We start from the raw sequence: 23,578 nt of genomic DNA, 5'->3' as shown, positions 1-23,578 counted from the left end.
CAACAACCCAGTTTGATTTCACAGATATTCCTCCCAGACTAGCAAATGTTTTTAGAGAAAAAGAGGCTTTGAGTGCTCAGCTTATATTTCTGAGTTCTTGCTTTACCCAAGATTTTGACTCAGGTCTATAAATCTTGCTATTTTGTTAGCTCTTCAGTACACTTAAGAAAATTAAAAAGAATATTTCTTTCAACTTTTATAGTTGTCCTCAGTGGTCCTAATTACCTAGCCAAACATTGTCAGATATGCAAATTCCTAGATTAAGTGAGATGAGACGCCAATACAGGACTTTGAAATAAAGGAGGAAGGTAATCAACTAAGTTTATTTTGGTCACATTTTGTCAGACTCTGTTTATAAGCAGAAGAGATACCATATTTAAAACATTAACCAAGAAAAGAAAATAACAGTTTGAATTGTGTGAATTTGGTATTTGCACATCTGCTTTACAGGATTGTGTGTTTTCTCCAGACTAGAAAGTAAGCTCTTGAAGAGTAAAGATCCTGTTTCGTGAGCATCCATTCCTTTCTCTAGGATCTAGGACAAAATAAAACACCAGTCTTCTTGTCTTCTTTGTCACCCTCCTGGGCCTTCAGGCCACCTTAGGAAAACTACATTCTCCAATTCATCTCTTCCCTCCTCTCCTACCTCCTCGTGGTTGGGCATTAGCTGAATACTGAGAGCAATGAAAATGACTGTAAATCAAGTCTGAGGATTTAATCAGAGTGCAGGGATGCGTGAACAGGCAAATACAAATATAGAGTCTGATACTGTCCAGTGATGTCCAGCTTCCATGACTTTCCTCATATACTCATTGGAGGATCTAAAATAAAATGTTAGCAGCATCACTTTGGGGTGGTAGGATAGCAGGGTTTTTCCCCCTTGGCTTTGCTTATTCCCCGCCCCACACCTTCTATAATGAAAATGGATTCTATAATAAGAAAAAATTGATTGATTATAAAAGAGTTCTTTTTGCTTATGGATACATCTAATCCACCACCTCAGACCAGTTATTTCTGGGTCCAGTCCATCAGATTAGCAGAATAGTCTATATTCCCCTAATTCCATCCTTTTACGATGCTTAGTCCAAATACAGCCTTTCTCAGCTTTTTGGGCCACCCAGAATACAGAGGAACACTTCGTCATCAGGAGTGGGTAGGTGGGTCATAAAATATAGGTGGCTCATAGATATTTGTTGAACTGAAAGCAGATTGCTAAAGTCAGAAATTTACCCACATAATGGTAACAGAATATCACATATTTAAAATATGATCATTTTCTACCAAATAATCTACATTTTATACTATCCTTATAGCATTATATGTTCTCTTATACCCAAACTATATAAAAATGCTTCGAGAGAATCACCACAGGGAAAGTTATGGTTATGATGGAAGGCGAGTCTGTTCTACATACTTGGCCATTCTGTGAAGAGCTGTTCAGTAAGGCTGAATGGCCTCTCCAGCCTCGAGGGTGGTCGGGGGCAGTGGATGAGACCTGCCCCACACCTTTACAGAAGAAAAACAAATGCCTGGAATGAACTGGAATTTCCAAGAGAAATGTCTGAGCTCAGTTCAAGCCCCTGTAGGATAACTGCACTGATGCCATTTCAGTGCTGTTTTATACCTTCCTCTCCCACTCCGGTTGGCATGACTCCTCGTCTGCTTCCTCCCTGGCTCTGCTGCTATGCCTTGGAGAGCAGACTGGTCTTTGTGAATGACTGGCTCAGGGAGCATGTGTGGGAGCAGCCCAGATCCTCCCTCCATGGGAACAGGAGAGGAGAAACTAAGAATGGGCTGAGAGCGGCGGCTGAATGGAACGGGTCATGCTGCTTCTGAAGCTGAAAAGGCCAATCCTGTAAAGGAGTCGATGAGAGCACCTCATCGGGTCTGACCCCAGGGGCCGTGTGTGCACAGAGAGGGATGCGAAACGCAGCTATGCACGTGAGCCAGGCAATGAGACCCAGGGCTGCTCTCCAGACACACTTATCCACTCATCTGTTTGATTCAATTTTATTTGTACAAAAGGGTGACTAAGGCAAAAGCACACTAAGCCTTTCAAGATCATGGGCTATGCAAATAGAACCTTAATGGAAGATTAAGTCAGCTGAGGTCCCCCTTCAGTGCTTTTCCATTTGTAGGACTGGAACCGGCAGAAGGAGGCGATGAATCACTCTTTCTATATTTGAGTGGCTTCCTTACAAAATTAGCAGGTGCTATAAAAAAGCAGCCCCAGAAATACCTAGTAACAAACAATAAAGATATCTTCCTATAAAGAGAATGAACATCATATAATGGTCACGGTTAAAAAAGCAAGAATGAAAAATCAAGGCCCCCACTATGCAGGGGGGTGTTTACTGTTTTTCTTTATCACCAGATGAAGAACCAAGACTTTCTTTATCTGGAAACTTCTGCTTATCATGATTACTACTCCAAAATAATTTCTAAATACGCACAGAACTACTTCTCAACAATTGTGTGTTACCCAGCTAGCTTCAGTATCTAGTACATTCATTTCTTTAAAATATAAGATCCCGATAGAGTTAAGATTACTTTTCTGTGGATTATAGGAGAAATAAATGATTAGGAAAGTGAAAGTAAAGTCGCTCAGTCATGTCCAACTCTTTGTGACCCCATGGACTATACAGTCAGTGGAATTCTTCAGGCCAGAATAACGGAGTGGGTAGCTGTTCCCTTCTCCAGGGGATCTTCCCAACCCAGGGATCGAACATAGGTCTCCTGCATTGCAGGCAGATTCTTTACCAGCTGAGCCATAAGGGAAGCCCAAGAATACTGGAGTGGGTAGCCTATCCCTTCTCCAGAGGATCTTCCTGACCCAGGAATCGAACTGGGGTCTCCTGCATTGAAGGTGGATTCTTTACAAACTGAGCTATCAGGGAAGCAGGAAGTCTGTGTAAGTACTACTGATATATTATCATGACATTGATTCAGATTTCACTAAAATGTATTTAAATTATTAATTATGAAGACTCAATATAATCATTTGTTTATCCCTTGAAGGTGTATTGTTGTTGTTTAGTCGCTATGTCCAACTCTTTGAGACCCCATGGACTGTAACCCACCAGGCTCCTCTGTCCATGGATTTTCCAGGCAAGAATACTGGAGTGGGTTGCCATTTCCTTCTCCAGAAAAATGTATTACTGTTGATTATTATGTCTTTAACATATAGCTCTATAATTGAGAGAAAATTATCCATGTTCCAGGCCAGAATATTGGAGTGGGTAGTCTTTCCCTTCTCCAGGGGATCCTCCCAACCCAGGAATTGACCCCAGGTCTCCCGCATTGCAGGCAGATTCTTTCCCAGCTGAGCCACATATAGCTTTATAATTGAGAAGGGAAGCTCAACATATAGCTTTATAATTGAGAGAAAACTAGGGAATAAGCCTAGAGATTTTAAATTACTTTAAGATATTGCCAATTTCCAAAAAAAAAAAAAATTGCAAGGAAATATGTGCTGAAATAGCTCTATTTTCTTGTTCTTACATTAAGAAATCACCAGGTTAATAGACTCAAGATCTGATGACCCCTACAGATGAAGATAAAGCACTTACAAAATTCAATAACCAATTGCGACAGCTCTAAGCATACTAGGGATAGAAGAAAACGTCCTCAATTTGATAAAGGACATGTAACAAAAACCTACCACTAACATCACATTTATTTAAAGACCAAATATGTTCTTCCTAAGATTGGGAACGATTCAATAGTCTATTCAGTATGATACTGGAGGTCCTTGACAAAGTTAGGGAAAAAGGCATAGAAACTAAAAAGGAAGAAGTAATACTGTACTCATTTGCAGACAACATGATTGTGTTTGTAGAAAAATCCTAAGGAATCTACTCAAAAAAAACCTATTAAAGTGAATTTATCAAAGTCACAGGATACAATAACAGGAAGAGGCAATTTGACCAAGCTGCCTCAAATAGTAAGAGAGAAGCCAAAACTCAAACCCAGGCAGCCTGGCTGTCAAGTGTTCCTCTAAGCCAATATCTCTGCCAGGAAAGTAGATAAGATTGTATGAATTTGGTGTAGCTAGAAAACAAACACAGAAAAACCATTCCATGATAGCAACCTCAAATGTGAAGGTTCTTGATGAAGATCATAAGTTTAAAATACAGAGTCGCAACACTGTTAGGCTCTGCTAATGGTGACTGCAACCTCAAACTAAAAGGTCTGTCTTTGAGTGACAAGTGGTATGGTACTAAGAATGTATCAGGTTTTTTCAGTTAAATTGGCCTCTGTGGAAAATAACATATTGTCCTCATTGCCTTATTGTTGCTTTGTTTCACTGCATGTAAATTATGAACTTTGAATTCTTCTTCTAATGAAAGACACCTATTGTCTCTCCAACTCTGTCTTGCGCCTCTTGTGGCCCAGAGTACATGATTGCAACATGAACGGCCCAAGGCTATGTTTATGGTCTATTGACAACAGAATTATGGTGCTACGGAGGGGAATATAGTACGGCATTGTGAGAGGTAGCATGGTGTGGTGGGAAAATTTGAACAAGTTGTTTGGTATCTCTGGATCTCAGCTTTTTCACTGAATACCTAATGTATAACATCAATAAAAGTTGGAATTTATAGGGTTATTATAAAGATGAAATGAGATACCTGGCAGATATAATATGCTAAATAAAAATGTAAGCATGATACACCCACACTCGCTAACTCTGTTTCTCATACACACACACACACACTCATGCATGTGCAAAGGTTAATAGCTGAGGTTGATTTATTGGCCATAATGCGGCCCAAGGATAGACTGCTATAATTGGCTTCACTTATTTTCAGTGTGGCCAGAAAGAACTTGGAGAAAAATATTCGTTCTGGGGCCAGACAGTCAGTAGTTGGTGGAAGGTCCCACAGTTCAAACAGTTCAAACAGCATTTTCTTTGACCTCACTACACTTTTGATCTTTATCTCAGCGGTTCTGAATGTTTCACTCCTTGTTTGAATGTTGGGATGAGCCGTGAAACTGAACATTTAAACACTGAAGACCATCAACAAAGAAGGAATTTAAACAGATAGTGGGGCAGTTAAGGAGCTTATTAAAGCCAAGATGGAGCCGGTTACAGCTCTGTACAACCACGGAACCTCAGTAAATCACCATCTGGGCAGTCTCAGCTCTATTTTGAAATTCCTTTTCAACTCTCTGCCATTCTAATAACCATGAATTAGCCTCTCAATCCCCCAAACCCTATTTTGATTTACCTAGATGTATGGCTTTGTTACTTTAAGTATAGATCTTCCTTTTAACTATCCAAAAACCAAGTCTGAAGTGATGGAGTTTCTTTAAAGAAAGGACCCCAACAATCAACATGTAAAGACTCTAGAAAAGATGTTAGAGACTTTCACTTAAAAACTGGAAAAACAAGGACCCTCCCTCCTTGAACAACTAAAAAAGTGGACAAAATACATAAAACAATGTTTTTCAGACGCTGGCTGGCAGACGGTGCAGGCCTGTGATCAGAGAAAAGAGAAACAAAGTGAGTCCTGAGTGAACAAAACAAAGTGAAACTGCCTGGAGGTTCTCAGTTTCCAGAGAACGTCCCAAGGATGGGGAACCGAAACAGCTCAGTGCTCTCGCTGGGCTGAAGAGAGCAAGATCAGAGATCCAGGAGGGCACAATGGCTAGAATTTGTGAAACAGAGAACCAGAGAGATGGGTGCTACACTGGAGAAGGCGAAAGAGAGAGAGGCACGCACTCCGCAGTTCTGTTTATAGACAGGCCTCCCTGGAGTCTTTGGCTGAATACAGATCTGCACAGGCATGAGAGGAAACTACTCAATTTCACTATATAAACGAGTTAGGAGACCCATTCTCAGAGTTCACACAGGGCTGGGAATAGCTGCGTTCACATCAGAATAGATAGACCTTGTAATATACAAGGAATGAGAATCTTCAGAAGGGTATTGCCAGAGTAGTGGGAGCTATGTTAGTCCTAGAATAAAGACTGCTTTGGACCCACCATAACAAAGTTTAAAACCAGTCCCTGAAAGGATCCAACTGACTCCAGGTAACTTAACTACATTCTAAAGCAAAGTATAGCAAACAAGAATATAAAATTAACGCTGTCCAGTATCCGATAAAAACAACCAGGCAGGAAAAGAAAGTCATGAACCAGAAGAAAACAATATAAATAAAAACACAGTCAGAAATGACAAGGATGAAAGAACTAGCAGACAGGGTTGTTAAAACACCTATTAATAAAAATGTTCCACATGCTCAAGAAGTGGAGGGAAACAAACATGAGGACAAGAGAAAAGAGATGCAAAACCACAAACATCTGGAGAGTAGAACATACCAGCGCAAATCACAAATACACTGAGTTAGATTAACAATAGAGTAGGAGCCTCAGAAGTAAATGTAAAGACACCACATTAGAAACCATCTGAGATGAAGCACAGACAGAAGACAGAATAAAAACGGGCAGCGCACCAGTGAGCTGTGAGACAGTCTCAGCAGTGTAACACGCGTGGAGTTCCAGAGGGAAAAGAGATCTGGGAAGAAAGGGACAGAGAAAAACATTTGAAGAAATAATGACTAAAATTTTTCCAAATCTGATGAAAATTATAAACCCATAGGTCCAAGGAGCTCAAATCCAAGCAGAATAAATATAAAGAAAACAGTTCCAAGGAACATCATAATCAAATGGAGGAAATGATAAAAAGAAAATCTTAGAAGCAGCCAGAGAAAAGAGACTCATTACAGAGAACCAAAGATAAGAATTATAGCCTATTTCTTATCATAAAGTATTCAAGCCCGTAGGAAACGGTCAGACAGCTTTAAAGCACTATAAGAAAAAAAAACCTGTCAACTGATAATTCTTTACTCAGTGAAAATTTTCTCAAACTGATTGTAAAATAGAACTTTTAAAACAGAAAAACATGGAAATAACTAATTCTAGCACACCTGCACTACCAAATATGTTAAAGGAAGTTCTTTAGGCTAAAGGAAATTGATAAAAGATGGAAACGCAAAGGAAAAAAGATTGTCCAAAACAGTAAATAAGTAGGTAAATATAAAAGCTGTTTCTCAAAAAAGATAATTATTTGAGACAAACGTAGTAACATATTAAATAAAATATATGATAACAGCACAGAAGACAGGAAGGGAGGAAAGGAAGGATACAGTTTTAAAGTTCTACCTTAGACATAAAGTGATATAATCTTGTTTGAGGACAAAAACATAGGCAATAAGTCAATAATAAAGATACAATGAAGTAAGAAATAAGAAACTTGAATAATCCAAACTCAGGCAAAAGAGGGGAAAAAAGAACAGATGAGATAAATAGAAATAAAACAGCCAGATAGTCAATTTAAATGCAACCATATCAATAATTACAATAAATGTATATTGTTTAAACATTCCAATTAAAAGGCAGAAATTTTAATATTGGATAAAAAGCAAGCTCCAACTATAAGCTTTTTAAAAGAAACCTATTTTAAAGGTTAAAAACATATATAGGTTAAAAGTAAAAGGATGGAAAGGATACACCATGCACACAAAAAGCACAGGAAAGCTGCACTGCCGGGAGCCAGCTTGAGGAACTCCGCCCATGGCAAAGGTCATGAGGAAAGAGGCTTGGCATACGCAAAGGCGTGATCAAGCCTCAGGAAATCCCCTGTTCCCGAGCATCTACCCCAAAACCAGAGTCTGTTTTATGCTTTCACCTACACCTCTGACTTTATGGGGGGCTCTCCCCCATAACCGTTTTTCTTGGAGGAGTAAATGTACAGCTCCAAGGCAATAAAAATTCTTGGGCGTGACAAGAGTGTTTCAGCTTACAGACTCCTCTGAAGGTTATCTAGCCCGCCTGTATAGGTTCGTCCGGCCACATGTGATTGTTTACAGCCTCCCAACCTGAGAGGCACAAGATGTTTTAGACTTACTATAGGCAAATTCTTTTGGGGAGCTGGAAATTATTAGTATAGTGGGTTGGTTAGGAATTATATTGGTGAAGGGTTTTTCATTTGTTGTGTCAATAATTGCTGCTAATACCCTACTCTGGGTGGGACAAAGATGTCTTAGGTCAAACCTCTGTGCTGACAGACTAGCTTGTGTGACAGGATTATCCATACTCCTGCCACATGATTGTTTACTACCTCTTAACCATAAACAGCACAGAGAGTTTTGGAGTATTTTGAGAGTCTTAATTGGCATAAGGCTTTTTCTTCTTGTTGAGTCAATGATTGCCGCCAGGCCTCCATATCCTTAGGCACCTGGGAATATATTAATCAATGTATTTGGACTATAGAAAAGGAAATATAGTAGTTTTTGATGTTAGCAATACTAGACTTTTTGAGTTAATGGATTTTCTCTTTTGTAATAGATCACTGTACTTTGTTATAAATCACTGTGTCCTTGCTATGTAAAAATGTAACTTTATCATATCTTAAGACTAAATAGATCTTAAGGGGAGCATTGGTGAAAGGATTTTCATTTGTTGGGCTGATGTTTGCTGCTAAATCTCCATGTTCCCTACCCTTATAATGAATATAACTAGCGTATAGGAAGAAATAAGTATTACCCTTTAAGCATATAGGAGAAATAAGTATTAATCTTTAAGACTAATCATGTCAACCTTGGGTTAAATAAATTCCTTTCTTGATTGGAACTCACTACACCCTCACCCTATAGGAATGTTACTTTATTTGGAGGGTGGTGCCTGGTTTAAGAAAAAACACCCTTGGAAAAAATAAGTTTTTTGGTTATCAGAAAGAAAGGATCATAAAATCCCTAAGACCTTTTTATGTGAAGCACCTGATTTTGATAAAGGTCAAGACTGCTGACCACCCCCCCAACCGTGACTCTGTATTCATCCCTATGTGTAACAAAAGGTATATAAGCAAACCCCAAAATAAAGAAATCGGATCAGTTTCCAGAAAGACTGATTTCCCCATGTCACTTCTTTCTTGCTCCCGTTTTTCTGGCTGAATTCCCATCTGGAGCATGGATGCTGTTCCACGTAATCCAAGTTATTCAGCCTCTTTTTCTCCACTAATCTTCCTACTACACTATCCATTTCTAATCTCTCTATATCTGTGATTAAATATGTATTTTTCCAAAGACGCCGACTCCATCCCCACCTTCGAATCACCCTGGATCCACCGGGGCTGGTCCCCAGCACTGCATGACCAAATCAATATCAGGCAAAGTAGGCTTCAAAACAAGAAATATTACCAGGAGAAAAAGAAGATCATTTCAGAGTGATAAAGGGGTCAAACGCATCATGAAGGCTTATAATCCTAAATATGTATGCACTCAGCATCAGAATATCAGAACACATAAAAGTTTTAATTGATAGAACCAAAAAGAGAAAAAAACTCACAGTTACAGAAATTTGAATACTCTTATCTTAGTAACCGATAAAACAAGTGGACAGAAAAATTTATAAAGGTATAAAAGTCTGGAACAACATTACCAGTCTAATTTAGTTAGACCACTACACTCAATGACAACAGAATACACATATTCTGGATCATAAAATAAGTCTCAATAAATCTGAAAGAATCAAAATCATACAAGGTCCATTTTCTGAGCATAACAGAATTATATTTGAAATCAATAATAGAAAGATATTGAGAAAATCCCTCATATTTGGAAACAAAACAACATACTTCAAAGTAACCCATGGATCAAAGAAGAAATCAAAAGGGAAAGAAACATCTCAAATTATTAATCTCAGCTTCTACCTTAAGTAGACTGGAAATCAGTGAAATTGAAAGCAGAAAAACTACAGAGAAAAGTCAACAAAATGAAAAGCTAGCTTTGAAAAGATTAATAAAATTTGATAAGCCTCTAGTCAGCCTGATGAGAAAAATAAAAGAGAGGAGGCATAGATTATCAGTAATAGGAATGAAAGATTTGGCAGACATTATAAGGATAATAAGGGAATAGGAGCAATTTTGTGCCAACAAAGTAAACAGCTTAGGTGAAATAGACAAATTCCTTGGAAGGCACACTCAAGAAAAAACAGATAACCTGAATAGCCTTTATTTATTAAAGAGCCTGAATCCTTGGTTTAAAACCACTTCACAAAGCAAACTCCAGGCCCAGATGGTTTTACTGGTGAATTCTACTAAAGATTCAAAAAAGAAATAATACCAATAATATATAAAATCTTCCAGGGAATAGTGAAGAACTTCACTTTTGGAATATGGCCTGAGTTTCTGTCTCCATTATATATTAGTAATATTATAGTGGACAAATCATTTCACTCCTTAAAGCTAGTCTCTTCATCCGTGAAGTGGGAGTAATAAGAAGAGTATTTGCCTTGCACAGTTGTTGTAAGAATTAAATAAGAACTCACATAATGTCCCAGCACGGAGATGAGCACATATATTAGGTACTTGATAAACTGTAAGCACGATTTATTTTTATGTAACAAATACTACTCTCATAAAACTCTTTCACTCTATTATAAATAGAAATATTGTCTCATCTTCATTTATTAATTTTCAGGGATAGAGGAGTTTTTCCTTAGTCACTCAGTTGTGTCCAACTCTTTGCGACCCCATGAACTGCAGCATGCCAGGCCTCCCTGTCCATCACCAACTCCTGGAGTTCACTCAAATTCATGTCCATTGAGTCGGTGATGCCATCCAGCCATCTCATCCTCTGTCATCCCCTTTTCCTCCTGCCCCTAATCCCTCCAAGCATCAGAGTCTTTTCCAATGAGTCAACTCTTCACATGAGGTGGCCAAAGTACTGGAGTTTCAGCTTTAGCATTATTCCTTCCAAAGAACACCCAGGGCTGATCTCCTTTAGAATGGACTGGTTGAATCTCCTTGCAGTCCAAGGGACTCTCAAGAGTCTTCTCCAACACCACAGTTCAAAAGCATCAATTCTTCGGTGCTCAGCCTTCTTCACAGTCCAACTCTCACATCCATACATGACTACAGGAAAAACCATAGCCTTGACTAGACAGACCTTTGTTGGCAAAGTAATGTCTCTGCTTTTCAATACGCTATAACTTTCCTTCCAAGGAGTAAGTGTCTTTTAATTTCATGGCTGCAATCACCATCTGCAGTGATTTTGGAGCCCCCAAAAATAAAGTCTGACACTGTTTCCACTGTTTCCCCATCTATTTCCCATGAAGTGATGGGACCAGATGCCATGATCTTCATTTTCTGTATGTTGAGCTTTAAGCCAACTTTTTCACTCTCCTCTTTCATCAAGAGGCTTTTTAGTTCCTCTTTACTTTCTGCCATAAGGGTGGTGTCATCTGCATATCTGAGGTTATTGATATTTCTCTCCAAAAGGCCTTAACACCACATAAAAAAAGCAAAAACAATAATGCAATCTGCAATTCTGATATGCATATCTTTGGGGAAACAAGAAAAGAAGAGCAAAGAAAGTAAGGATTTCATAAGCCAGGAAAGGACAAGAAGTAGGGCCCAAAGAGTCAAGTGTGTGACTGAGAGTGCTAACATACAGCACTAGAGATTTGGGGGAAATGAGAGAAAATTAAAGATTTAAACAGCTAAGTCTAAAAAGGGGATACAATCTATTCATTTTCTATAGGAATTCGTGAAATGGTTGGCATCTTGCACTCTGGAGAGATGAAGGTGGAGAGGTGGGAGTTATGATGGGGACAGTGTAGTGAGTCATGAAGAGCACAGACAAGACAAACACACACCAGATGCCTTTACACCCAGACACCAGCACTGGGACTGAAGTGAAGTAGCGAATAGACCAGGAAAGCTCCAAACTCAGGAAAGCTTGGGTTCAGGGCAAACAAAGCTCCACAAGCAACTCCAAGACACAGACGGTTGTCGCCTCACATCCCCAGCAGTTAGCCCAGCGCCCTGCATAATGCCAGTAAATCCGGGTTGAAGGAACAGATGTGAATATATATATTTGATAGTAAAACTACTGGCAGTAGAGAAGCTGAGCTGGAGCAGAATTCCTCTTTATCCCAGGGTTCTGCCTCCTGTCTCACTACTATCCAAACCAGCCTCCACACTGGGGGTGTGATCCTTTGAAAAGAAGAATCTGATCACGTTTTTTCTCAAGTGTTTCAACAGCTCCCTGTGGCCTTCAGCACGAAGTCCAAATTCCTTGGCCTGAAAACCAGCCTTCTGTGTTTGATGCTGGCCTACTTTTCAGTTTTGTTTCTGTCCCTGCCCAACATATGTTATGCTCCCATCACATAGGACTACTGAAATCCCCGACATGTACTACAGTCTCACATGTACACCCCACCTTTGCACATGCCGCTCTCCTCTCTGAGGTGCTCTCTCTGCCTGAGGCACCCCTCATTTCAAACGTCTCTTCCTCCAGATGGTAGTACTTCTAAATTAGATCTCTCCTCTAACCTTTCAAAAAATGAAAGTGAAAGTTGCCCAGTCATGTCTGACTCTTTGCAACCTGGTGGACTATACAGTCCACGGAATTTTCTTCAGGCCAGAATACTGGAGTGGGTTGCCATTCCCTTCTTCAGGGAATTTTCCCAACCCAGGGATTGAACCCAGGTCTCCCGCATTGCAGGCAGATTCTTTACCTGCTGAGCCACAAGGGAAGCCCAAGAATACTGGAGTGGGTAGCCTATCCCTTCTCCAGGGGATCTTCCCAACCTAGAAATTGAACCAGGGTCTCCTGCATTGCAGGTGGATTCTTTACCAACTGAGCTATCAGGGATACCTTGTCTATACTTCTATTAGAGCACTAAGTACAATACCATAATTGATGTTTCCATGTCTGTCTTCCTTCATAAACTTGCAGACTGCCAGGACTGGGTTCGAGTCATCTTTGCATCCTTAGCTACTAGTATGAGGGTATGGAAGCTTCAAAAATGTTTTTTGAACAACAAAACAGAAAAGAACAGATTTTAAAGGCCAAAAGTAGAAACAAAGCTTAAATACTTGGGTGAGCAAGATGTAGCAGTGCTACTAAGAGACACTTGAAAGTGAAAGCCACTCTGTTGTGTCCAACTCTCGGTGACCCCATGGAATTCTCCAGGCCAGAATACTGGAGTGGGTAGCCGCTCCCTTCTCCAGGGGATCTTCCCAACCCAGGGATCGAACCCAGGTCTCCTGAACTGCAAAAGGATTCTTTACCAGCTGAGCCACCAGGGAAGCCCAAGAGACACTTAGGGATGCACAAGTCCCTCCCTATAATTAGAAGGTTGTGCCACGGATAGCGGCTACAGTGCTCCCCTCCAATTGTCTCTTGTTACTGATCAGAGACAGAATTTGGGGCTGGATATACTGGAGGGCTGGCCCAGTATGGTACTTCTTATCTTATATTTTCCCCAACCATTTCTCACACTCATTTTGCCTTTGAGAAAGCAATTTCATTTTCGTACGCTTTAGTGTCACCATTTCAAAATGTTCCAAAAGCCAAGTTCCTCTGTCATGCTCTCATTTTGTCTCTTACTGAATAGTAAGGGAAATTTCAGCACTAAATTAAGGATGAAAATATTCTGAGCCCAAACTTAATGTACAACTTTAGGGAAGTTATCCTACTCCTCTCCATTGCAACAGTCTCCTCCTTAAAATGCAATTGACCCTATATCCAGGAGGTCACAGGAAATAGTAAAGGTGTTCCCGTGCACCTTACAGGTATTAACCCATTTAACTCTACAATCCTTTGAGGCAGGTACTATTATTATCCCCATTATGCACAAGAAGATGGAGCACAGAGAGGGTGAAGACTTGAAGAGGGCTGTGAAGGTGGCGCTAGTGGTAAAGAACCCGCCGGCCAGTGCAGGAGACATGAGACACGGGTTCGATCCCTGGGTCGGGAAGATCCCCTGGAGAAGGGAATGGCAACCCACTCCAGTATTCTTGCCTGGAGAATTCCACAGGCAGAGGAACCTGGCGGGCTGGAGTCCATGGGGTCGCAAAGAGTCAGACACAACCGCGTGACTAACACTTTCACTTTTCAGAGGATACAATTGCATTTATGCTTTTTCTACAAAAACATAATTTTACTTTCTTAAAAAAAGCATTAAATATGTAAGTCCATATCACCCTCCCCTCAAAAGATTAATTTAGACAAAATTTAAGGAGCATCCACTATGTGCAGTAGAGTATCGTCAAATCACTATCAAACTCTTATAAGCATATTTCCTGCTGAATAAATATCTATGAATAAATGAAAACTCTTTCACACACGGATTCAGAGAAGCGCTGCATTTCCAGATGTTTCTTCAGAAGGAATGGGTGCCTTATAATAGTCATGTTTCCCCTGGAGAAAATAGTCATTCCCACTTCAAGAAGGACAACTCAACTCCTCAAGTCTCTGAAAAGCCTACAGCCACCTTTCTCTGTATCCACGGTTTGTACATCGGTTTCTTCCCCCATCAGAAGGAGAACACAGGAAGATCAGGTTACACTGGTGTCTTGGGCCTGCATAAATTCCTGGGAGGTTCTCTCTTCTGTTAGGAAAAGTTTCCCTGGCAACCATATTTACACACTCAATTCCCTCCCCTCCTCTGATTCGCTGGTTGGTATAAAAATTAATTTGCATTGAGTCGCTGAAGCTTACAAGTTAATCAGTTTAACAGGCTCACAAAATGTTAGAATTTGGTTTCTAGTCAGAGCTCGCTTCTTTCAGGGACTGTCCCCTTTCTTTTGAAATCTGAACTGCAATTCTGTTCAGTTCAAATATTTTAAAACACATCAAATATGTATGCTCGATATTTCTGGCTATAGGTAAAGAAAAGAAAATTCTCCTAATGGCATCTGGTCAATATTATTAGTTAAGGAAGATTAAGAGAGGAGGATGTACTTTACTTCTAAATTAAGCAAGATCAGCTGTGATAAAGAGTTAGAAGAGACAAGTCAAGGACCAAGACAAAAATGTCTGGGCCCTGTGAAATGATGAATTCAGGCCTAAGATTCTGGGTGATCAGAGCTCAGGACCTGGGTAAAGGAATGTGATATGAATATTAAGAATAAAGTGTCCCTAATTCAATCATCAAGTATTTATTAAACATCTAACAGTGCTTGGTGCTGGGAATATAGCAGTGGATAAGCCAGACCCAGGTCTTGCTTTCATAAAGTTTATAGTCGAATATTTCAATAGTGAACCAGCACTGGCTTTGGTATTGAACCAAGTATCTTTGGGCTAGGGGCTCATTATATGATTTCCTACCAGGGCCAGAATTAGTTTCAGGATGGAGCAGGAACTTCCAGACAGAAACAAGCTCAAAAAGTCCTCTTTGGAGAAGGTGAGTTGACAAGTCAAATCTTTGATATATACAGTGATTTTTTTATATCTTCAACAACAATGACACACGAGCTTCTAGACAAGAGAGATGAAGAATGTATTTATCACAGGGCACAAAGTTAGGGACTTTGTAGTATACATACTAAAGAAGAGAGTGTACATAAAAAATTAAATAAATAAAAAGCATATAAAGGTGTCAGCCATTCTTAAGTATACTCAGCAAGCATTTATTGAGCTTCCTCTATGTTCAGGAGTTTTAGGAACTGAAGCTATAGGTATGAAAAAGACAGGGTGCCTAGCAATTATAACAATGTTTTAAGTGCTACTAATAAGATGTTACAAACAGGTCTAGGTTTGTCTGACAAACCTAGACAGCATATTAAAAAGCAGAGACATTACTTTGCCAACAAAGGTCCGTATAGTCAAAGCTATGGTTCTTCCATACTCATCTGTAGATGTGGGAGTTAGGCCATAAAGAAGGCTGAGTGCCAAAGAATTGATGCTTTTGAACTGTGGTGTTGGAACTGTGGTGTTGGAGAAGACTCTTGAGAGTCCCTTGGACTGCAAGGAGATCAAACTAGTCAATCCTACGGGAAATCAACCCTGAATATTCATTGGAAGGACTGATGCTAAAGCTGAAGCCCCAGTACTTTGGCCACCTGATGGGAAGAGCCAACTCATTAGAAAAGACCCTGATGCTGGGGAAGATTGAAGGCAGGAGAAGGGGATGACAGAGGACAAGATGACTGGATGGCATCACCAACTTGATGGACATGAGTTTGAGCAAGCTCCTGGAGATGGGAAGGACAGGGAAGCCTGGCGTATGCCTGGCAGACCCTGTGTGCCCTGGGGTCTCAAACAGTCAGACATGACTGAGGGATTGAACAACAACAGCAGAAAGGAAGATCAGAGAGCAAGGATACAACTCATTAAAAGCAGATTAGGAAGTGCTTCTGAGATGTAATACCTTGATCTTAAAGACAGAAAAGGTTGTTGTTTTAGGCTGATACATCCGGGAATAATTGTTTAAGCAACAGACAATTACTGCAGTGCCTTATGGAGACTCTGTGAGCCACACAAGCAGGAGACCGTGGAGAACACCGGGCCACCTAGACTCTTTCCTGACGCACACTATAGGCCACACTCTAAATCTCTTCATGTTTTTAACTTCACAGATTCCTGGGCTCACCTGACCCATGATGGGAATGGAGTGAAAGGAAGAAGCTTGTTCTGGAATGGGAATGACGCTGGTGATAGAGAAAGCGACACAACGGCAAAATCCTGCCTGAGATCCTTCACAAAGGAACCTATGTTGGCTGGTGCTAGGACTTGGTCAAGCGGTCAGCTAGTATCAAGCGGTGTCAGGATTTGGTCAGTACCTGGTCAAATGATTACTCAGAGAGATCGGGAGTGGGAGGAGCCTGGGAATGAGTAAATGTTGTTTTCTAGAGAGCAATAACCATGAAACCCAGAAAAACTTTTAACTTGTTGCCAGTTTCAAGTAGTGATTATAAAGTCTAAGATAAGAGACAATACCAAAACAAGTGTTTCTGGTTTTCGTGATCCATACAGGTAGATGAAGGAGTAGAGTGGGCAAAAAAGCCAAGAAAGGGATAGTAACATTCATGATAAATGTGGGGAACAGGGCCACATGTTTCAAACCTGCTGGGTAGTCCCCAGTGGCACCAGTCTGGTTAAGAAGTTATCAGATAAGGGCAAATACCTGTTCAACCCCAATTTTTGTTTTAGTAGGTTATGAAATGGTCTTCCCAGCTTCCTAGAAGTTGGGAACATCTCACTAAACAAGAAATAGAAATTAACTATTTCTTACTTAAATTGGGAGTAACAACAGGATCAGGACAGTAACTCGATCCAATCATACTCTCACGATATGATGAATGAGGTTCCAGAAGCCATTCTGGGTAAATAATTCCTTGCCTCTTTTTTCTTTTCATACCGGATATCTGTTAATACTTGAATTTCAAAATAGCCCCCTTTTGCCCTTTATATCAGGAGTCAAAATGAAAAGACAGGAAAATGTGATGGTGTACCATGATACAGCAAGGACTTCAGGTTATGCAACCAAAAGGAATTATCAGGACAAAATGCTTTCATAGCTTTAGGAGGGAGTATTGATACCTTTGGGTAGAACCACTTTCATATCAGTGCAAAATAAAAGGGCAGGTCTCCTTGATAAAAATTATCAAGAATTTCAAGAGAGCAACAACAGAGCATTCAATTGAGTGTGGGGTCTGTATAAACTCAGGGCCCTGAGAGACTGCACAGGTCACACACCCATAAAGCTAGCCTGGCCTTCAGGGACGGTACAGTATGGTCCTTTTGTAGAGCTTGAGAGTCAAAGCTGGGTCCACATCCCATCTTTGCCCTTCATTAATTACATGATCCACAATTCACTTGGCCTCTCCATGCTTCTAGTAGGTTGTATGGTTGCAGTCCAGTACTGTGAGGATTAAATGGGATAATGAATAGAATGTATACAAGGTGCTTAACACAGGTAAGCACTCAATAAATGGTAGCTATCTATTATTGTTCAATGAAATGTACAGGTAATTCTCAAAGCAGTAAGTTTAAGAAATGAATTGCTGAACTGCTGTTAAGGATATGAAAGAATGGAAATGATATTTCAGGACAACTAAAATAATGAAGTAGACAGAAAAGAGCTAATCTCTTCCCTATTTATCTTTTTCCTTTTACTGTCAAACATGCAGAAGGTAAATACATGCTGTCTCCATTTCTTACCCACATGTCATGCCCTCATCCTCTTTAATCTGGTATTTAATAGCCCTATGGCTATCCTCCACAAAATTGAGGTTATTTTTTAAAAGTTACTAATGACTCCTGTTCACTAAATAGAATGGACATTGCCCACTTTTTATTTAAAATTTCATACTGCTGATCAATCCCTTCAGCTTGAAACCCTCTCTTTGCTTCACTTCTACAATAATATACCCTCATGGCCAACAGCATGTCTGATAGGTATCTATCAGGTACCTAAATAAATGGCCATGAAGAGAATGCATTTGTGGGGTGAATAAATTAGATGATTCTCTTGTTTCTGTGATATTCCTTATTTTCCACCATACTGATCCCATTTCTTCTTACCTCCTTGAATGCAGGCAATCTCCATGCTTAGCCTTGGTCCTCTACACCTCTATTTCTATGCTGTCAGACCACTAAGAATCAAGTGGGAACTACACTAATCACATGGCTTTAATTATCACCTACATGTAAGACTCCCTGACTTCTCTCTTTTGAACACTAGTGCCTCCCCCACCAGCTTCCAAATAATTAGGGGATGCACCTGCTTATAAATTCCAGTATCACCTCAAGATATCTAGCACTTAGCTTTTCCTCTTGTCCCCCAAACTGACTTTTCTTTCCATCTGTCTTATTTCTGTTGATCTTGTCACTCAAGTTCAAGGCTATATTTGATTCTTCCTTCCTTCTTGTTCTCCATATCTATCAGTAAGAGTACTGTTCATGCTTCCTTTATAACAGTGGTCTCCAACCTTTTTGGCATCAGGGACCAGTTTCATGAAAGATACTTTTTCCATGGACCAGGGCTGGTTGGGGGATGGTTTCAGGATGATTCTCATAAGGAACACACAACCTTGATCCCTCACATGCTAAGTTCACAGATGGGTTCAAGCTTCTATGAGAATCTAATGCCACTACTGATCTGACAGGAGGCAGAGTTCAGGCGGTCATGTGAATGATTGGGGAGTGGCTGTAAACACAGATGAAGCTTCTTTCCCTTACCTGCTGCTCACTGCCTGCTGTGCAGCTGACCTAACAGACCACAGCCCAGGGACTCGGGACCCTTGCTTTATAACACTTATTGAACCTACCTCTTTCTATTTTCACTGCCATCATCCTAATTTAATTCCTTCTCCCCTCACATCTAAACGATCTAAATAACCAGCTAATTGGTTATACAGTTCTCTTTCTACCCCTTCTAAAGTTTATTCTATACACTGTTGTTGAGAATCTTCTTAACATACTACTTTTATAACCCCCATTTCCTTAACCAAACATCTTCAGACTTTCCATCATACAGGATAAAGCCCTAACACCTTAGTTTGGCATTCAATGCCTGTTAAAATCCAGTTTCAGACAGGAAACAACAAAATACTGTAAAGCAATTATTCTTTAATTTTAAAAAATCCAGCTTCAATCGACACTTCCAATCTTACAACTTCCATAGTTAAATCTTCTGATTTTGCCACATTGGTCAGTTTTATCAGCTGACCCCTGGAAACGTTCCTCCATGCTCCAGCCCTGTGTTTTATGAACATATCTTCTCCTGTCTAGAAATCCCTCCCACTTTCCTCTCTGTATATTAACAAAATCCACCATATCTCTGAAAAAAAGCCTTCCTTGATAATCATAGTCCACAATGATATCTTTTTGCAATTCTGATAATATCATACGTTTAGTACCTTGAAAATTTACAGAAGTATGCTTTATACTGAATTCTCACAAGTTTATAAAGTAGGTGGCATTATTACCCACAAATAAACAACATCAAATAACATGCCCAAGCCACACAGCAAGTAACTTCTAGAACTGGGATCCAAATCCTTGTTTAGCTGAAAATAACCCCTGGACTATACCACCTCTCTCATTTTCCTGTCTCCTCCAAAGCCCAAAGACAGCACAGTATTTACACACAAGCAGGTGCTCAGTAAACATGCTGATTGAGAAGACTGCTTAAGTAGCACCTGTGATTCTCAGCACTTACAGAATTGTCAATCTCAGCAGAGCAAATTAAGCATATCAACCCAGTGTCATGTTCTTTATGAGGCTTGATCTATAATTGAGTTCAAGAGGGGGATTTGCCAAAAATTCACCATGTTCCATTCTAAAAATAAATTTTGATTTCAGCAAAGCTAAAAGGCCCCTTCTCGGAGTCAAACATTAGGTGAGTTCTGGGGATGAGGTCTACTTGACCATCTCTGGGTACACCCTTCCTCTGTTTCCAAATGAGCAGGAAGTAAAAACAGGCTGGCTAAGCTGATGGCTTATGAGAGAAAAATGGACTATTTATGGTTCTAGAAGCAGAGGCTAAGGCAGCAGAGCAGTATTTTCTCTGCTCTGGTAGCTAAGACCTCAGTAAAAGAAGCCTAATCAAAGTGAATCATGAGTGGAAACTGGATCAAAGAGGATACTGGTAAGATAATAGTAAAAAGAAGTAAGAACAGAAAGAAGGAAGTACTGGAAATATTCTACTGAAGAGACGGTGGTGTCCTTTTCTTCAGCTGCTTGAAGCTGTCAGATCCAACTCTGTTCTCCAGTGCTAGACCACTAACAGCAGGCTCTATCATCTCTGCATGACTTATGGTCTCAGTCCCAAACTGTTTGTTCTGACCCACATCACAGGCCAGCTCCTTCCAGCTTCCCATCTGATTACTCACTTCCCAAGGTTTCACAAATCTGACCTCACAGACTGGATGTTCAGCGTGGCTTCCCTGGGTATGACCCATATTGCTCCCTTACTGTATAGTTTAGATTTGCCCTCCTGGGATGGTCTATGCCCAGTGTTCCAGTCCTCTACCTTGGAGCTATAGCAAGTGACTTCATATGGTTGGACCCTTCTTGGAAAGATATGAGTGATAAAGACCAGGAGTGAAGCTCAAAAAAATGATGAGGAAAAAATGTGGGGAAGAAGATCAACAAGATGGAATCTATCACTGGAAACTGTGGTGGGAATTAGAAATTCTAGGTTACTTTGTCAAGAAAGGAAAAAGGCTACGGCTGCATTAAAGCCGTTGCCTAGAGATACCACACTCCTAAAGTATCTAGGACTTTCCTGGTGGCTCAGATAGTACAGCGTCTGCCTACAATATGGGAGACCCGGGTTCGATCCCTGGGTTGGGAAGATCCTCTAGAGAAGGAAATGGCAACCCACTCCAGTACGCTTGCCTGGAAAATCCCAAGGATGGAGAAGCCTGGTAGGCTACAGTCCATGGGGTCACAGAGTCGGACATGACTGAGCAACTAAACTAAACTAAAGCATCTATATTCACAGTTTCCTCTGCTTCGGCTGCTGTTTCTGTTCTTTCCAATCTTCCCTGCAAGGCAAACTCCTATTCATCCTTCAAGACCTTACTTAAACGTGTTCTTTTCTGAGAAGCCTTCCCGGATCGTCTCACACAGCTATCTGTTCCCTCCTCTGTGCTACTTTATGGACACATCTATTATGCTGTTACCACTTTAACTGGCAATTTTATTTCTGTCTCTCCTACTACTTCTCTGAGGACAAGGATTAATTATCTTATTCATCTTTGCATCCCCAAGACATAGCAGAGTGCCTGGCAAACAGCAAGAATTTGTTGTTGTGTGATAAAAGACATCAAGAGCAACATGAAAGTGAAATTTGCACTTCACTTGCAAAAATCAAATTGGCTCCTGGTAGTTTTCATGTGTAATTGCACTTTCCCTTGATTCAGAAGAAAGGACTTTAGACTAAAAAAAAAAATTCTATCGATATCACTGGTCATGTGCACTGGTGAGAGAAATAGCCATCTTCTCCACCCCCCCAACCCCCACTTCCAAGAAGCTCCCAGAGCAAGCTTAGTATTAGTGGCACATGGCCCATCCTACCATTTCTATTGTAGTGAAAGCTAAATTACACTGTAAGCCTAAAGCTGCCACCATTCTTAGTGAATTGGTGGTGGTGGGTAATTAAAAAAACACACTTCTCTAGCAGACCTAATAGAGGAGTGAGGGAGGAAGATAAATTTAATCCTGGCCTAATAAGAAATTTGTTAGAAACTCACGCAAACAGCCGCTTCCTCTGGACATGACAGACCCGATCCAGGTGTCCAGCAGTGACCTTTTCCCATGAGTGTCAGGTCATCACCCAGCACAGAAAACCAGGGCCCAGTGCTTTTCTTGGGCATCCCTCCTTCTCAAACCTGGCAAATCTTGGGGGGCCTGCTTTTCCTTTAGGGGATTGTCAGCTCCTCCCAGCACCGACAATCCCCAGGTCCCTTGGCTGGTGCCCCTCAAGCACCGCTCTTGCCTTCGTCCCACTGGGGCCCCAGCTTGACTCCGGGTCAAAAGTGCCGGCGGCTGGGCTGTCAGGCCGCGGCTGGGAGGGGGCGCCGAGGTCAGGCCCGACACCCGGGTCTCCTCGCACTCCGCGGCACGCGCGGAGTAGACGCAGGCCGCGCAAGGCCACGGGCTACTCAAGCGCGGGCCTCTGGGCGGTGGGGGTGGCGGGGTGGGGGACTCGGCCCCCCACCCAGAGAAACCGCGCGAGTGCGGGTACTCCAGCCGGTTCCCCGCAGCCCCCCGCGAGTCGCGGCCCCAGAGCTGCCCCGCAGTCCTCGCCCGGCTGCGTCCCGACCCCGAGGGCGCGCGGCGGCCGGTCGATCCGCTCGCCCGGGTTGCTCGGCCCCCACGCGGGCCCCACGGCGCGGATCCCGGGTCAGGCCGCCGCCGCCTGCCTGCCGGTGCCCACGGCAATGCCCCGCCCAGAGCGGCCCGGCCCGGCCCGGCCTTGACAGCTGGGTGCCCAAAGGGTTAAGCCGGCAGCGCGGCGGCCGCCGTGCCCCGCGCGCTGCCAGTCCGCCGCGAGCCGGCCCCAGCGCGCACGCGCCCGCCCGTTACCTGCGGTCGCGTTCGCGCTCCTCCTCCACCTGGCTGCTCTCTCCCGGGGGCCGCCCCTCAGCCCGCCCCCTCGGCTCGGCGCCGCGCACCCTGCTGGCTACTCGGCCAAGGCCTGGGGAGGAGGGGCGTGGGGGCGATTACCATATATTAGCATACCAGCGTGCGTCACGTGGCCTCTCCAGCCAATTGGCACTGTGGAGAGGCGGGGATTGGGTTGAACACGCCTAGGTGCTGCTCCGGGCCTGAACCGGTGGCCATGGCAACGTCTGGGAGGGAGGGGGTGGAGGGGGGAGGCATTAAGCATCTTCCCTACCTGAGTTGGTGTGAAGGCATCCCCACATTTCCCACCCCGTGGAAGGCGAGGGGCTGAATTTGGCTCCTTTGGCTCCTCTCAGAAGCATTCAGATTCAGCAGACATTTATCGTGCGTCTACCATGGGTCTAACACTTTTCTGCAGAATATGATTCCTTGGATAACCCTGTGATGTCTGTAACCCCACTTGGTAGAAGGGAAAGAGGAGACTCAGAGAGGGTAGGTCACTCACCCAAAGTCACAGAGGCACACTGAATGACAAAACTAGAGATTGGAGCCCAGTTCTGACTTCAGGGCCCCCGAGTTATTTTCTCCAGTAGGGGTCTCCCAGCACCTCCTCACAATTCCAGGTATAGCAAGCAGCTGGAAGAATCCTCATAGAAACTCTGTACAGGGCTTCAGTGTTTCCTTACAATGACCTTTGAGATTAGTAG

The 23,578-nt window shown here is 42.0% G+C and overlaps 1 protein-coding gene across 3 annotated transcripts in view; it reads right to left on the bottom strand.

Annotated features, from left to right (window-relative positions):
* Positions 1–22,909, bottom strand: part of PHC2 (polyhomeotic homolog 2) — a 120,652-nt gene extending 97,743 nt beyond the window's left edge. For 2 of the 3 annotated variants that reach the window (XM_069574719.1, XM_069574721.1), the window contains exon 1: positions 22,833–22,909. The gene's annotated coding sequence lies outside the window, so the exon portion shown is untranslated. The remainder of the gene's footprint in view (positions 1–22,832) is intronic. The other variant, XM_069574720.1, reaches the window with a different exon arrangement.
* Between the last annotated feature and the right edge of the window lie 669 nt (positions 22,910–23,578).

Source organism: Ovis canadensis, chromosome 2 (genome assembly GCF_042477335.2).
Source record: "Ovis canadensis isolate MfBH-ARS-UI-01 breed Bighorn chromosome 2, ARS-UI_OviCan_v2, whole genome shotgun sequence".
NCBI lineage: Eukaryota > Metazoa > Chordata > Mammalia > Artiodactyla > Bovidae > Ovis > Ovis canadensis.
The sequence above is the reverse complement of the archived record's forward strand: the minus strand, read 5'-3'. Positions and strand labels throughout refer to the sequence as shown.